The sequence below is a fragment of the Aphelocoma coerulescens genome, chromosome 9, assembly GCF_041296385.1.
Source record: "Aphelocoma coerulescens isolate FSJ_1873_10779 chromosome 9, UR_Acoe_1.0, whole genome shotgun sequence".
Classification (NCBI taxonomy): domain Eukaryota; kingdom Metazoa; phylum Chordata; class Aves; order Passeriformes; family Corvidae; genus Aphelocoma; species Aphelocoma coerulescens.
This window is the reverse complement of record NC_091023.1, coordinates 20,694,249-20,706,711: the sequence shown is the minus strand read 5'-3', so window position 1 is coordinate 20,706,711 and position 12,463 is coordinate 20,694,249. Positions and strand designations below refer to the sequence as shown.

The following is a 12,463-nucleotide window of genomic DNA, read 5'->3' as shown; positions in this document are numbered from 1 at the left end:
TTATGTCCTTCTGACAATCATAAAATACAGGCTTTTCCAGTGTAAACTTTGTGAAATTAGGTGGTTTACCTAGCTACAGCCAAAGGTTAAATTCACATATTTTCCTGATGACTTCTCTGCATTTAAACTTTGAAGTTTGGTTGTGAAAATCCCTAGCCCATCCATGCAAAACAAACAGAAAAACTCAGAGAGCAGCACTATTTGGAATTACTCAGGGATGTTTGAGTAGGTATTATCTTTGCCTCTCTCAAAGCACTGCAAAAATTGTTTATCTTCCGCTAAAAAAACAAAGCATCCCTTTCCTCTGCACACACCTGCCCAGGGGCAGGGGGGCAGAGCAGCAAAGGTACTCCACACCCTCCCTGTTTTAAAGATAACATTGACCCATTTGTCTGCCAGCCTGTGTAACGTGTCACAGCTGCAACCATTCTCCTTCATTTGGAAATTACTCTGGAACAGAGATGGCTCCCAGCAGATCCAGGACAGGACGTGGACACACAAGCACAGCAGGACCTGTCCTACAGGGATCTGTGACAGCAGAGCTGCTCTAGGGAGCTGGTGAGAACCTTGGGGACACAGACCTGCAGAGAAGCCATCCTTGTCATAGCTGCCTGGAGGAGGGATGGAAAGAGGCAGAGGGAGGGAAGATTTGGGGTCCAATAAGGGAAAAAATTGCTGTTTAATCAGGTCAGCTAAACAGGCAAGAGTTTAAGTCTAGACTAAGGTTTTTACTGTATTTGTGTGGCCAAACTCCCATCTGAGAGGGAATAGAGCTTCACAGCTATCTACAGGTTCTCCTGAAAACCCTGCATGGCTCATCCCTCCCGAAGGGACTCCTCTCAGGTCAGTTCTCCAACTTGTTTGTGCTGGTAAGGACAAGGTTTCATGTGCCACATGAAATTGGGACAGAACTCTATAGAAAAGGCTTTTTGAGAATTCTGCCTTGCAGGAGGGGGTGTTGGAGCAGGCACGAATTATTTTAGAGGAGTGTGATACAGTTAATTACATTTGCTATTGTCCACTGAGGGCTTCAATTCAGAACAACAAATGCATTTTTGCCTAGTTTGGGTTCATCCATCTCCTTAATTTTTAGCATTCTCCATCAGCATCATCAAAAGCCAATAAAATCAAACCTACCTGAATTCTACAGAGGTCAGCAGCATTGGGAGCTGGAGACAATGTCCCCACCTGGGTCTGTGGGAGTCCTGGTCACTCTGACACTTGTTGCAGAACTCAAGAAGTTTATTGAGCTGAGACTGGCCAAGGGCACGAGTGTCATTGCCTCCTGCTCAGGAAACATCCTCTCTACAGAAAACATCAGCAGCAAACAATCAATTAGAGGAACAAAGGAAGAGCAGAGCCAGGACTACAAATGCATCAGCATTTATTTCTCTTTTGTCACCAGTGTCACCTTGTGCTTCCTGAGGGCCTGATCCTGCTTTTGATGCAAAAGCTGAGAGGTGAGAGCTGCATGAACATGGCAAGGAGAGACCCTGTGAGGAAAATCACTCAACATTGTCAGAGCACATCTGAGGCAAGTGAAAATGCTTTTGACATGGGAAGAGATGCAAGGGCACACCTGTAGGTATGTAGCACATTGTCAACATTAGTGCTCACCATATTTGTGAAGAATTTAATTGAATAAAAGATCTAGCAATAAACTCCTTGAGTGATTCCAGTCTGCAGCACACACCCCCATCACATGCCTTTTCTGCCCCCAGAGTGTTATATTTCACCAAATTGGTGACAAGTGTTAAGTGCCACAGGCTGTCAACCACCCACACAAAGCAGTGGTTTCCTCATCATTTGCCACTGTGCCTTCCCAAGAACAGCAAATCCTGCAGGTTCCCAAAGCCCCCACATTTCAGATAGGTACATTCCTTGTGCTTTAGTGGGAATGCAGCACAGGTACACAGGCTTGTGATGGCAAAACATAATTTGTTCAGATCTTTGCCTTCAGGGTGAACACCAAGATACTGCCAACAGCCAGAAAATTTGTGATCTAATTTAGAGGCAGCGAGGCATGCCTTTTCTCCAGGCCCTTTGGAAAACAGAGCTGGGTTTCCACTTTTACATGATCTAGCAATTTTTTAAGTTTTTTTTTTTCTTTTTGAAGTGCTAAACAGTGTTCATCTCTTCTCCACAGAGCAGCATGCTGAGACAGAAAAGAAGGCACGCTGTTGGCTGGGAATGCAGCCTCATGCTCCCACTGGATGGCAGGTCAGGAACTGGAATACTGAGTTTGGTGCTGGCAGTGATGAATCAACCTCTAGAAGGGGGGAGAGTAGGGGTTTACAATTAATTTTTTGCCACAGGTGGACCATTAAATGTTTAGATGGCTGTTCTACAATTTTCTGTGCATTTTAACCCTAATACAAAAAATGTGGTTACAGTGATTGACAGGGGATTTCATCTGCAATTTTAATACACAGTATCCCATTTTCCCTGTTTAACCCTGCCTCCTGTGGAGTGTTAGAGATGGGCTTAGAAATATCTCACAGACAGACTAGGGATCTTTTTTCCCCCTCTCTTCCAGAAAATTTCTGGGTAAAATCTGCTTCTTTCAGTCAACCTAAAAATACTGCAAGGAAGGGTCTTTCAATGGAAAGGTTTCCTAAAAGTCACAGGCTGGGACTGGGAGTTTGAGCTCCTGAGATTTACACTTGGCTCTTGCACTGAACTGTTGTGTCTTACATGGTTTTGTTCTCCTTTGCCCCTGATGCACTTGGACAAGTGACAACCATGGGGTTGGAGCTGGCAGCACATCCAGATTTTCCAGGCTCTGCCCAACTGCAGCTGGAGCACGAGGTGCCCCACATATCCCTGGCACCACAGGCTTGTCAGGGAGACATGACCTTGCCCCCTGTACTTTGGATCAGGAGCTTCTTTCCTGGGAAGAGCTTTCAGGGGTGACACCTCCCCATCTCTAGCCTGTCTCTCCTGTGTTACCTCGTTCTGGCTCTGCTCCCTGGAGATCACCCAGCAGATGATCTGCACAGAATGGTTGACACCAGAAAGTGCTGGATTTGGGGCTAAGAAACAAAAAGACATCCCGTGCCTTGGCAGAGCCATCCCTTCTCCAAAAGGAAAAAGCTTCCCCTTTCCACCTTTTCTTCCCAGGAGCAACTCCCTAGGGGCACCAGGTGATTCGTGTCATCTTTTCTCACTAAGACAATGCTGGTTTTTGGCCATCAGCACCTCCTAGCTGTGCCACTCACCAAAAAACGTGAGTTTTACTCAAGTCATTACCGTGCCTGCTGGCTCCCCTAGGATCCCCGCAGTGCAGGGGAGGAGACATGAAAATCCGGGGGCAAAAGAGAGTCCTGAAGAGGAAACATGTACCACCAGCCCAGCTCCATCACGAGTACAGGGAATTTTATGCTAACATGACCTAGCAGGAAGCATTGATTAGGTTGGGGTAACTCTTTAGAGGTAAAGCCACTGTCAAGCAAGGGCTCAGCTGCTGTTGGGGATCTTGTACCCACTCTCCCTGAATTAGATCCAGTTTATATGAGAAACTGCTTCCATGTCTTCCCTTTGGGGCTCTCAAGCAGATACTCAGTGAATTCGTAAAGAAAACCGCAAACCCAGCCTCTCTTGTGAATACTCATTTCCAAAGAGCTCCTCAATAGAAAGGTTTCCCAGGCTCTTTTTTTGCGCTGTTCCCCGCGAAGCTGCAGCAGCGCTGCGGGAAGACCGACGCGACTCTCGGCGGCGTGAGGCGGTAATGGGCTCACGAGTGAGAAATGAGTGTGAGCCAGCTCGGCCGCGGCTGCCTGCACCTTCAGAGAGCCTCAGCGGTGACACGGGGCATCAATCCATCACTCCGTCCATCACTCCGTCCATCACTCCGTCCTTCAGTCCGTCCATCAGTCCGGCCGGCACCCGGCGCGGTCTGAGGGCCGGGAGCGGCGCGCAAGCGCCACCTGGCGGCGCCGGGCGGCGGCTGCAGCGCAGGGACCCGGCCCCGCTGCCCGCCCATCCCGGCAGTCGGCATTCCCGGCAGTCGGCATTCCCGGCACGCGGCATTCCCGGCACGCGGCATTCCCGGCCCGCGGCATTCCCGCCGCTGGGAAGAGGCGGGACCCGCCCGGGCCTTCCCTCGCCTGAATAAAAGGGCCGAAGACCCTGTACTGGCGTGTGTATGGCCGTTGTGCCGTCGGCAGCTTTCCCGAGCGCCTGGAGGACCGGCAGCCACCTATTCACCGCCGTCTATAATTAAATTATTTACAACACTACAGGTTAAGTTATCAAACTCTTTGATGCAGCTTCTTGCCTTTCACACCCGTGCAGGCTGGGGACACCCCGACGGCACCCAGTGTACTGTCACCCACAAGGACGGTCACTATCAGTGTCAGCAAGCAGGATTTGGCCAGCCGGACACCTGGACACCTGGGAGAGCCAGTAGCGCCTGCTCTGTGTTTGTGAGACACTCTGCCCGGTGGCTGTGCTGCTCAGCTGATGCTGGGCTGTGTATCCAAGCTGCACTGCTGGGCTGGGACCAGCCCCTGGGCCTCTGGTGGGTGGGCTCTGGCCCCGGGGGTGAATTCGGTGCTGGGCATCAGCACCTCCTCTGAAAAATCACTGGGTGAACCTCTGGACAACCAGCTGCCAGCCGAGGCGACAGGGAACTGAGTTGTGTGATGCCCATTCCTATTTCCCAGCGGACTTTGTCTCACCCACAAAGTGCCAGAATAAGAGCTGGCAGAAATGAGTGTTGTTGGCATTTGTGCTCAATTCCTGTTCTGCAGGAACTTAGCTCTTCCAGCAATTAAAGGCTCAACACTGCAAACATTTGCAACCAGTAATTACCAAAATCACTTCCCCATCTGAGCTGCTGAGTGACTGCTGCCATCTACCCCTCCACCTCCTCCACTTAAAAAACCTGACCAAAACCAAAACCAAACCAAATAACAAACCATTTTGCATTGCTTGAACAATCACAACCCACCGTCTGAGACACACTTGGCTGTATCAGTCTTAAATAATTTCAGTAAAATAGTGTGAAAGATACTGGTTCAAGCTACTCACATACAATGGTGTTGTCCAGTTCCACAGGCTAAGGGGTCCTACCAATATATATCAGGTCCTCAACTGAAGTCTCTTGACTGAGCAGCATCGTTGGCTTTCGAGGTGAGAAGAGCTGAAATGCAAACTGGAAGTTCATATTTAATTCTGAGCTGTTCCCCGAGGCTCACGTGGCTGATCTGAGAGGCCCTTCCCAGCACCACAACCTGGACATATACAAGTTGTTCCACAGCCGTGGAGTATTTATGACTTTGGATGAGTGGACCTGCAGTTCAATTTCCCAGTCATCATCAGTGGAAAGACAGGTGACTGCTGATGGGGCTTGTGTGAAACACTGGTATGTGAATTAATCTGGCCACAAACCTTTCCCTTCCAGGTCTCTCCCATCCGAGGGAACAGATATGTCACCACGATGCCCTGCTGTCAGCCTGGGAGAGCAGAGGGAAGATGCAGGATATGTCCAGAGGCAGCCTGCTCCCTGTATTGGCACAGGCTGGAGCAGTTGGGAAGCCATCAGCCTGGTTTTGCAGATGCCTTGTACAAACATTTACATTTCTCTGCAGAAACCATTTGGTTTTATCTGTGTGCTTAAGCTTTTCTGCTGTAGCCAGCTGGGAGGGAAGAGGGTGATCCCAGACCACACAGTGAAGTGCCATTAGTGCTCCAAGCTCACAGCCCCAAGGAGAATCCCAAGCAGGGTTATTCAGCATCACCAGGGACACAGCACTCAATACTAGGCAAAGGTCGAGTTGTACACTTGAACTGTGTTTTACCTCAGAATTGCTTTTTGGGGAGCATTATCCGTCTCTTAGTGCCTCCTGAAGATGCACTGAATAACCAGTGATGTTCCCTTTTGCATGTGGGTGAGATGGGGACAAAAGGACTCCACATGTCCCATTAGCAAACTCCTCACCAGCAATCACACCCAGAAATTCCCAGGTCCTAGATCTGTCTTTTTTTCTGTCTGCTTTCCACCAGGAGAGGGAACTTAAAGTTAAGTCTCACCAAAGGTGAATGATGTAAAATGAAAGCTTTGCAGAAAGCTGAATTTCTGAATTTCAGGGGAAATACTGACATCTCAAAACTTACTCTTATTCACCATTAGGAGAAAAACAAGCTTTTCCGTGAGAAAAAGTCACAGAATTCTTCTGTTTCCATGATGTTGAGCCATTTCATTTTGATAATGTCAAAACAACCTAAAACATTGTCTTATGCAAAATAGTAAACAGATTAAACATTTAAATAAGGCAAAATGAAATTAATTTACACAAGCAAGTCAGAATTACTTGTTTTGACTCCCTCCTTTAAAAATTGTCAAATTACCAGAAACCTGAGATTTCAACACAAACAATACAGGGCAACTCTTCCAGACTGTTTTAGACCAGCTCTTCCCATAACAGCCAGGCTGACTTCAGCCCCAGCAATATCCATTGTTTTGTTGTTACCTGGCCCACATCCCACTCTTCTGGAGCTCCTGGATGGGAGACAAGGCCTGGGGTAAAGAGCTGACCACAGTTATGGTGTGTGTATGACACCCATGCTAAACCTTGGGGCCACCTTTGCTTTATTTTCTGCTGGTCCTGGGACTTCACCTGGGACTGAGCAGGTAAAATTGAAGAAACTGGCACCCAGGTGACAGCTCAAAGGAAAATTGTGGCCATCACAAACAAGAACCTGCAAAAGAATTGTTGTCACCTCTGTGGAATCACCAAGAGCACCTATGGCTTGAGACTGAACACTTCAATCTTGACTTCTGAAGCTGGACCAAACCACTCAATCTGTGCTAATTTGTAATTAGGAGTGGGTGATTTCCTGTATTGACTTCTCTTTTAAATCAAGCTGGAAAACTCATCCTGTTCGAGTCTGTCTGTTAGCATTTCCATTTCTCTCTACGGTTACTGCTACCTAAGAAACTTCAGGCTGTGCTGTTCCAGGCCTCACCTTTCTTTCACGTCATTTTTAAGTATTTCAGCTCCCATGAAAGGGCTGAGGCTGTGGTTTTTGATGCTGCAAGCCAAGGCCCAAAATATTCCCCCTATGTCTTTTCCTCCTGAGAACACAAAAAACCTCCCACCTACCCTAGTTTGTGCCCCGCTTTTAAGAAATGCACAAAGCTTTAAATACTGGTTACAGATCCCAAAACAGCAAGGCCAGCCAGCTACAATGCAATTGAGGGTCAAAAAAATGAGAGAAAATTTTAATTTCCACAAAACCAGTCTTCAGGCAGCCTGGCTCCCAGCACACCTCACATGAATGCCACTACAGACCATTTTGACAAGGGAGGGATCCTCTCCCTAACGCTTTATTTTCCATCTCCCCTGGCTGTGGGTTCCCTGGGGTGCCTGCCATTGCATGCATCACCTCCCCTATCTGAGCCCACTGCCAGGGCATTAAATGGTTTCTCCATCTATCTTCAAAGGGGATGGTAAAAGAGAGATCCATCAAATATTCAGTTAATACAGTTATGCCAGGTAACCCCTCCCATCAGCCAGTCTGGTCTCCCTAGGGTGGTTACAGGAAGGGCCACAAAGGTCCAGGTACATTTTCCTCTGCCCTGTCAGAAGCAGTGTATTTTTTTCCCACTTTACTAGTGTTTTACTTTCCAGGATATTTCTTCCTGACCCCATCAAGTAGTGCCCTGAAACACAAAAATAGATCAATTTAGAGATGACTGTTTTAATTCAAACCATAACTTCTGTTTTTATAAATGTAACCTCTCTAAGTTTCTTTGTTGTTTGCATACTAAATAGCCTGCCTTGTTTTCACTTTGCCACCTCTTTGTATTATATTATTTTTACAGCTGACAAGCACCGTTAGACTGTGAGAACGCTGCAGTGTCAAAAGCAGATTGAATTTGCTGATTGCTGGAGTTCTTTGTGATGCTCACACAAAATTCCTTCTTTCCCCTATAATACATCTGTTGTTTGTATATTCGATAAAGTTAATATCTGTGAAATCAGTAATTTCCCCCAGCTCTAAATTATACCGCAACAGACAGAAGATTGACTTCATTGTATTGACAAGAGAGAGCTCTCAAGACTTATTATTTGTGGGAACTTGGAGAGATTACAAAAGCACACAGAATGGTTTCATCTGGGGAGTGTATTTCTGTAAAAGCTGGTAAGGTGATGTATGCACATTAATGTGGAAATAGTTTTTAACAAACTTCTACCTTTCTAATATTTTTGGGAGAAAGAACTAAAGAAATAGCATAAATGAATGCATCATCCCCCTCCTCTCTTCATGCCAGTATCCTCTTTAACACTGATCTCATGTGCAATATTTATGTCGACATAAATAATTCAGGAACCAATTAATCCAATTCTTTTATAATTACCTCTTATAATGGCATACAGCCCAAATCCCAGCAGCTTAATTGCTACTTAATGGAGATATTTATGACACCAACACTAGTAAAGAATATAGGCACTCTCACTTATGTCAATTAGGGATGGGGCTTAAGCTACTGAACTCCTTATTTGGATTTCAAACACCTCTGAAGTCCTGGCATTTGAAGACACACAGGTTTTCACTTCAGAGCAAGAGGCTCCAGCTCCCCTATTACATATGTGACCGTGTATGAGGGTTCAGGAGTCAGCCCTGACTTCCTGCAAGCTGACAGCCCCACAGTGCTGCCCCTTCCCCAATGCCTCAGCTCTCCCAGCAGGACTGTGCTGGATTTTGTCTCTTTACTACCAGATATGACCATGTTTGCCCAGGTTGACTTTACACATTGTGGATGTAAGAGCACAGATCAGCCTCAATTCGTAAGCCTTGCTCAGTCCATGGAAGCAGCCTGAATGTTGAGGGCATCTCAGATGGGAATACTGGGTTGCACTCTGAATCCTGCCCTAAAAGCAAGCCACCCTCAGCACCAAATTGGACACTTAACTGAAGGCCATCACTCAAACAAGGGAGAGCAGAAATGTGGAGATCTGGGAATGTCAGAATTAAAATAAGATTTCCTGTGCCTTGATTTAGAAGTGAAGGAACGTCGCTGTTGTACCAAGAAACAGCCAGAATCACGACACAAGTCCACGGAGAAAATGGAATTCTTTTATTAAATACAAGCTAGGTTATATACCTTTGTACATAAGAGAGCATGACATGATTGGTCACTTGACCAGCCACCCCCTACAAGGATTGGCTGAGGCTCTCTAACATCCATTCAAAATATTTTTTCCCAAGAGTACCAAAACAAGGCTGGAAAACAAACCCAGGTGCAGAGATAGAGAATTAGTTTACAAAACTGTCTTTCACTGTTTCTCAGCTAAAGCATGAGAAAGAAAACTTCAGCTGGAAAATTCCTCTGCTTCTGCTTTTTAGCATCCACAAAGGAAGGTTAGCTCTTCCTGTTTCAACTTAGCAGGCCTGGGATTTTACCATTATCCCTTCAGAGGAAAAACTGAGAGAGAAACCTTGTAAAAGGAATGAAGGTATATAGTGGCCTATCTAATTTGGTATTTTTACTCTTAAATGTGATTTCAAGTGAGGAGGATATTTCCTGAGCACAGTGTGACACGCACTGCCTGCTATAAAAGCATCTTGTGAGGTTGTCTCACACATCACTTAAAATAATCCTCCTTGAAAACATGAGAGCATTCCTTGGAGTGCCATATAATTCAATATGAGGTGTCTTTTCCCTTGGGTAGATTGAACAGGTCTCAGGCTGATTGCACACATACCCCAGCCTAGATCAACATCCTGAGTGGGACATGGGGGCAAGCCTCGAGTGGGATCCTGCACCCTTCCTGTCGGGGATGTTTTAAACAACCTGTTACAAGATCACTCAAAAAAGGCACTTATATTGGGGTAGACAGAGGCAATGTGGTATTTTTGAAAAAAAGGCTTTATCTGCATTTGGCTGCATCAACCTGGTTTACCTCAGCTTCAGAAACCCTAAAGTTTAGGCAGCACAGCAGCCATAGGATTTAGGCATTTTGGATTTAAGGAACTGCATTTAGCTCAACCTGAATGCATTCTTGATTGATTTAAGGGAAAATAAACAGTTCTTAAATGAAAAATGAACACCCACGGATTGGCTGGCACAGGTTTAAGTACAGAAAATCACTCCTTCTACCAGTGCAATTTTGTGTTTGTTACAAAGCTCTAAAATGTTAATGGCTTTCAACTTGCAGAAACACAATGCTCTAAAACTTTGTCCTGTTACTCGTGAAGTGCACTGCATTGAGAAGTACTTGATAATTAGAGGGAATGTGCATTTAAAAGCTTAAGAATACAGCTTCTAACTGAGAGTCACTTAATGTTTATGATTGCTTTTATCTTTACAAGCAGCTGAAGACATCCTCTGAAGTCTTAAACTTGTCCTCATCAAATGTTTCAGTCAGTGTATTTTCATGAGACCTGGCAAATTTATTCCATTACGCTGCTATTAACGGTGGATATTTATGCATCAGGATGCAAAGGAGCAACTCCTACAACTAACATTTCACATAGGAAACTTTTGTAATTACACCAAGAGATTGGGAATTGGAATACTTGTGTTTCTGCTGAGCTGTGGGACAGACATAATGTGCTGTCCCCAAAGTGAATCACTTTGATTCCTTTATCCACTGAATGCACAGTAATATTTCTAAGGAATTATTGTCAACATATTTGATGAAAGGGTGACTTTCTTTGTCATTTGATCCCTTCACCTGCATGCTCACTTCAGGGCATTTTACTGCTGCTAAGGTTCTTAGAGATCCTCAGAATAGTTTTATTGGTGTTTATGGGTGGTTAATGAGTTATTCCCTTTGTCTCTGACCTGGGTCATAAAGCTGAGAAGCTGAGTTTGAAGCAACAATACTGGATAAGAGGTAGAACAGAGAAGTTTACGAGCAAATTAAAGAGAAATTGAGTTGTTACTAAAGGCGTTTTCAAATAAGCCCTTTTTATTTGGGGAGAGGATTAATTTTTTTCTGGAACTATCCAACTTATCAGAAAGAAAATGAAACCACTACTGCTCCAAGACCCAAAAACTGAAAACTTCTCCATTTCTAATAAAATTGTAGAGATTTGTTTGTTCAATAAAAAAGAAGAACATCTAACCTTCATGCTCCTAGATCCTTCACATCCAGTGTTTGAGGAACAGGCAGGGCAGACAGGCAGTAGGATCCCCTGGAGAAAATCCGGCAGCAGAGATGTCAGAAGGACACAGCTCCAGCTGTTTTGCAGAAATCCCAAGGGAAGCTTAGAGGGAGCATTCAGTTTCCTCTCCCATATCTGTAGAGAGCCAGGCAGGTAACTCCAGCCAGAGATTGTTCTAATCTCAGCCTCTGGTTCTTCTTCTATTCCTGATAAACCTGTCCTCAAGGACGAGACTATGAACAGTTCCCTGGAGAGTCCCATGGTTTTTAGCATTGGAGGCCTTTCTTGTTACTCTTATGAGAACTTCATCACCAATGGGGCCACACCAGGATGGTGCCAGACCAGTACAGACTTGGGGGGCTACTGCTGATCTCCAATGTCCTCACTTGCCCTGGGGACCAAATTCTCAGGAAAATTCAAGATACGGGAACAAAACCGAGCCCTGTCAAAGCCTCTCATGAAAAAAGGGAAGAATCCCATGCCAGGACAGCCTCTATCCTAGGATAGCTCTCTACTGGTGTACTCCCTGGTCTGCCACATGCCAGGTGGGCAGCCCACCCTTTGGCTTTTGCATGTGCCAGTGTAGCTTAGAGTTCAAGGATCTTTTGGATTGAAATTTCCCATTGAAACAGCTCTGTCTGGCTGAGACACTCAACAGAAGACTTGGCAGAGAAAGATATTTTATTCAAAAGAATGTCTTGAGTTTCGTAACTGCCCTGACTTTGGTGGAAGAAGTCTCCTCTCTGAGCTGATGGTGATTTATCTGCTCTGTTAAGTCCAGTGACAAAGCCCCGGTGCTTTCAATGGGACCAGAAATTAGATTGCCTGTGAAAAGGCAGGAATAGAGGTTTTACCTCAGCTGCTCTGATTTAAATGCAGAGAAGCTCTTGTGGCTCCTTTTGTGTTATTTCAGCTCTAAAGGAACAGAATGGAGAGCAGAGCTGGGCCATAATTGCCCAGGCTGAAACCAGCAAATAGCTCAAGCAAAAATATTTTATCATGGAATTCCCAAGTATATTTTGGAAACTACTTGTTCATTTCTCAAAAGTGACATCAATTCTTTTCATTTAATGATAACAAAAACAAATTTAAAAACAAACCAAAAACCCCCAAAACAAGCAACCAAACAAAATCCTTTGCCACTTCTCACTTATATTAAGAATATACTCACCCAGACATGTGTATTTTTTTTTCCTCACATTTCTCTCAAGGTACAATTCAGCCAAAAATAAATACCTTTTTTTATCCCCTGTATTTAACAAATAAAATTCTATGGTAATTTCACAATCAACAATGCCTCGTGTTAGGAATTCCATTATTAAATCTGATTGAATATGATTAAATA

General features: G+C 45.1%; 1 long non-coding RNA gene across 1 annotated transcript; it reads left to right on the top strand.

Moving 5' to 3' along the window:
* Positions 1-466: 466 nt before the first annotated feature.
* LOC138114980 (uncharacterized) lies at positions 467-2,399 on the top strand. Its single transcript, XR_011152901.1, has 3 exons — positions 467-558; positions 1,406-1,585; positions 2,147-2,399. It is a non-coding gene; the product is annotated as an uncharacterized lncRNA (long non-coding RNA).
* Positions 2,400-12,463: the final 10,064 nt, after the last annotated feature.